The 5,000-nt window shown below is 36.2% G+C and overlaps 1 long non-coding RNA gene across 1 annotated transcript in view; it reads right to left on the bottom strand.

Moving 5' to 3' along the window:
* Window positions 1–4,186, bottom strand: part of LOC118764165 — a 22,246-nt gene extending 18,060 nt beyond the window's left edge. Inside the window, exons 1-2 of the long non-coding RNA XR_004999951.1 lie at window positions 4,175–4,186; window positions 2,402–2,415 (exon numbers count right to left, since the gene is read on the bottom strand). This is a non-coding gene — a long non-coding RNA (uncharacterized LOC118764165). The remainder of the gene's footprint in view (window positions 1–2,401; window positions 2,416–4,174) is intronic.
* Between the last annotated feature and the right edge of the window lie 814 nt (window positions 4,187–5,000).

Genomic DNA, 5,000 nt, shown 5'->3' on the forward strand with positions numbered 1-5,000 from the left:
AGCGTGAATTTCGGGATTTCAAATAAGGATTCTTCAATAGACACAACTATTGGGAAGACGGAATTTCACAGGTGATTGGTAGAACGTTACGGTATTAATTCAGAAAAGATGTCGACTTCATCTGTTTAACGTCATAAAGCCTGGGGGCTATGTAACGGTGTTTACAATCAATTACGGTCTTACAAACATTTATTTTTGTTTGATCTCTGAAATAGAAACAATCTCTTTTTGATCAGTTTTGGGTATAATAACATAATGATGCTTCTAAAAGGAAGTCACTGGACTTGCTAGGGACAACAAGTTCTAACGCCGTAATGAGGTGAAGACATTTAATTCTTAATTCTTAAAACAGGCGCATTTTACGTACATACATACATGCTTGTGTGTATGTATGTATGTATGTATGTATGTATGTATGAATGTATATAATTATATATAGAAGGGTAACTGAGTTAGAGGTTAAAAGTAACCAAAATATTGCCGTATATTACCTATATTTAAACATGGGCAAAAATACAGCTCTATATTTAAGAGATGAGGAATTAGGTACATTATTTACATTATTTACACTTGGTGGATATTTGTCCTCATTTTGTTTGTTGTTATCACAAAGTTTTGGCTGATATACCCTCCAGCCTTCATCAGGTGTCTTGGGGAAATTTCGAACATGGGTTCTCATTCCTAAGGAATTTTTCGCTGTTATTATTATTATTGTTATTATTATTATTATTATTACTATTATTATTATTATTATTATTATTATTGTTATTATTATTATTGTTATTGTTATTGTTATTATTATTATTATTATTATTATTATTATTCATAAATTAGACAAGGATAAGCAAATGTTTCTCAGAAATCAAAATTTAAAGAAAACAGAGATAACATTTACGGAGATGTACTCGCATAGCAAGTAATTTGATCTGAGATCGTGTGCTGAAACGAAAACAATTGCAGCGTGGAAGGTGTTTGTAAGCCATTTAAGAAACACACAAAAGCCGTTCGATTCACTTCAACATTTAAGTTTAATTTGTCAAAATATTTTCGTCGCTAAAATCCGCGACCTGTTCACTGAAACAACAATTGACTTGCATCAATTATTATTTATTAATCTTTTCCACTCTAGGCACAAGGCCCGAAATTTTGGGGGACGGGGACAGTCAATTTGATCGACCCCAGTGCGTAACTGGTACTTACTTAATCGACTCCGAAAGGATGAAATACTTATTTCTTTACTACCCATAAGGGGCTAAACACAGAGGAGACAAACAAGGACAGACAGACGAATTAAGTCGATTATATCGACCCCAGTGCGTAACTGGTACTTATTTAATCGACCCCGAAAGGATGAAAGGCAATGTCGACCTCAGCGGAATTTGAACTCAGAACTTAGCTGCAGACGAAATACCTATTTCTTTACTACCCACAAAGGGCTAAACACAGAGGAGACAAACAAGGACAGACAGATGAATGAAGTCGATTATATCGACTCCAGTGCGTAACTGGTACTTAATTTATCGACCCCAAAAGGATGAAAGGCAAAGTCGACCTCGGCGGAATTTGAACTCAGAACGTAGCGGCAGACGAAATACTGCTGAGCATTTCGCCCGGCGTGCTAACGATTCTGCCAGCTTGCCGCCTTTTAATGCGTCCTCAAATATTGAGAAAGACACCATATAGTTAAAGCTAACAAAAACAATTTATTAGTAGGGATTAAAATATAAAATTGATGGTTTGTGTACAGTTCTTATTAGAAAGGTACATAGCGGAAATCTTCAAGATTTGTGAAGAGCATTGATACCCCCATTTCGAGTTAAAGAATGGATTTTATAGCAATATTGGTGGGGTTAACTTGCGCACTGACACAGCTCGGGTGATACATAGAAGTTCAAGGAAATTAAAATATGATATAACCGCTATAGAAGAAAGCTAAATAATTTGCAGTGGGTCTTTTTATTACATCCGCCTTCACTAAGGCGGAGGTATTGTTCTCAGTCGTGTTTGTTTGTTTGTCCGTGGACAGGATATCTCAGGAACCAATGGAGGGATTCAGATAAAACTTTCAAGGATGTTTGGTGTCATGACTGGCACGAACTGATTAGATTTTGGAACCGATCCGATACCGGACAAGGATTCTGATTATTTTTCTTGTTTTATTATCTTTTTTTACTGAATTTTTGAGAGCAGTCGGGTTCATTTTCAGTATTCTCGTTTGTGAGAGCAGTCGAGTTTATTTCAGATATTCTCATTTTTAAAAAAAATCATCTCTGGCTAATCGTTGAGAGGATGTTGGTGTTGCTTTGGCGGAGGTTTGCGCTCTCTCAGTGCTCTTGTCTTATTATAAAAGGTTCTGTATTTTAATTTATTATAAATATTTTTTAAAAAATCCATTTTTCACATATATATTTTTAACTATTTGGATGAAGGTCTGTGACAAATTCTAGCTTTAAACAAACCACAACAAATCTAATTAACTTCATAATTTTTTTTTAGCAACCGTACTTTCAATATATCAAAAGAAACGACAGTACGGAGGCAAATGGTATTGGAAATATTAAGATATCTGAAACAATAACTTTAGAAACATTTATGAAATCGGAAATGAGCACAAAGTTGGAAACACGATTAAATGTTAAGCTTTCAACATTGTCATGGGTCAATTACCTCTATGATTTTAAAGGACAGAGAAACCTATTTGAATGAAATTAAAAGACCACACACTTTGGAATATATGAAAGCATTAAGGCGGCGAGCTGGCAGAAACGTTAGCACGCCAGCGAAAGGCTTAGTGGTATTTCATCTGCCGCTACGTTCTGAGTTCAAATTCTGGCGAGGTCGACTTTGCCTTTCATCCTTTCGCGGTCGATAAATTAAGTACCAGTTATACACTGGCGTCGATGTAATCGACTTAATCCGTTTGTTTGTCCCCCCTATGTTTAGCCCCTGGTGGGCAATAAAAAATAAGAAACGTTAGCACGCTGGGCGAAATGCTTCGTGATATTTCGTTTGCCGCTACGTTCTGAGTTCAAATTCCGTCGAGATCGACTTTGTTTTTATCCTTTCGGGGTCGATTAAATAAGTACCAGTTACACACTGGGGTCGATATAATCGACTTAATCCGTTTGTCTGTTCTTGTTTGTCCTCTCTGTGTTTAGCCCCTTGTGGGTAGTAAAGAAATAGGTATTTCGTCTATCGTTACGTTCTGAGTTCAAATTTCGCCGAGGTCGAATTTGCCTTTCATCCTTTCGGGGTCAATAAAATTAATTACCAGTTACGCACTGGGGTGGGTGTAATCGACTTAATCCGTGTGTCTGTCCTTGTTTGTCCCCTCTATGTTTCGCCCCTTGTAGGCAATAAAAAAATAAGAAACGTTAACACGCTGGGCGAAATGCTTCGTTGTATTTCGTTTGCCGCTACATTCTGAGTTCAAATTCCGTCGAAATCGACTTTGCTTTTCATCCTTTCGGATGCGTACTGAGGTCGATCTAATCGACTGGCCCCCTCCCTCAAAATTTCGGGCCTTGTGCCTAGAGTAGAAAAGAATATACGAGAGCATGTAATTATGAATTGGCCTCACTTTTTCCACGAATAGAAAAGCGTTTATCAACAAAGTAAATTCATCAAAAGTACCGATTAAGTATGCTGATTGCGCAAGCTAATAATTGCGTTAAAACCTAATCTCTATTTAAGTTACATAAAGATAAGAAAAGAGGCAACTGTGTCGGAACGTTTACTAGAAGCAGAGACTATAGATATATATAGATATAGATATATATAGTTTATAGATATAAACTGGTAGCATAATATTAAAAGTGCAAATCGTCTGTCTTTACGTTCTGAGTTCAAATTTCGCCGAGCTCGACTTTGCCTTTCAACCTTTCGGGGTCGATAGATTAAGTACCAGTTGCGTACTGAGGTCGATCCAGTGATGGATTGGATCCGTAGACTTCTAATTAGGTTTCCCCTTTCTGGTTTTGAGAAGCCTAATTTCTCAAGATTGGTATTTGGGCAGTGTGTTACATACCTCAGGGCCCTAATAATTCCAGGTATAAACCTGTACTTGTAATCTGGATAGAGTACCTGCAGATTTCTCAGAAGTTCAGCGTAGGTGTTCTCTTTTTCACTGATTCAGCTTCATGTTAGCATCCGCTGGGCAGCTAATTTCCACAACTGTGCACAGTTTCTCTTCTCTACCATAAATCATTATGTATGTATGTATGTATGTGCCCCAGTATGACCGAAGTTTTGAAACAAACATTTTAAAGAATTTAAAGTATCATGTATATATATATATACACACATATATGTCTGTATATATATACTTGGAAATGGATGCGTGGCGTTCGATCATATAATAATATAAATAATATATAATATATATATATATATATTATATATATATATATATATATATATATATATATATATATATATGTATGTACGTATGTACATACCTACATCTATATGTATATATACATGCATATACGGGTGCAGGACATTAAAAAAAACGTAGACAAAATGAGAAACGTGAACATAAAAAGCAAAAACATAGAAAACGAACTTTTTTTCGAACAACGAAAGAAAGAAACAGAGAAACGAGACAGGCAACATAAAGAACATCCCCTTCATCTGTTGTCCCCTGATTTGCGTGTATGTGTGTGTATGTGTGTGTATGATACAAACATAAATACAATTTATGGATCTTAAGAGACCAATGCGAGAAACCCGCAAATATATTTATATACGCAGGATATACGCAAAAAAAAAAAAAATATGCATTCATTGATATCCATAACTACGCGTACCCAAACATACACACGTACACGTACACACACACACACACACACACACATACGTACCCAGACACACACACACATACGTACCCAAACACACACACGTATACACACGCACACATATTTCCGCTGATTAAGTCTAACGAAACAACTTTCCACCTACAACCATCCCCATCTTTTCAGGAAACCAGCTAAATGTCTGTT

The sequence above is a fragment of the Octopus sinensis genome, linkage group LG7 (genome assembly GCF_006345805.1).
Source record: "Octopus sinensis linkage group LG7, ASM634580v1, whole genome shotgun sequence".
NCBI lineage: Eukaryota > Metazoa > Mollusca > Cephalopoda > Octopoda > Octopodidae > Octopus > Octopus sinensis.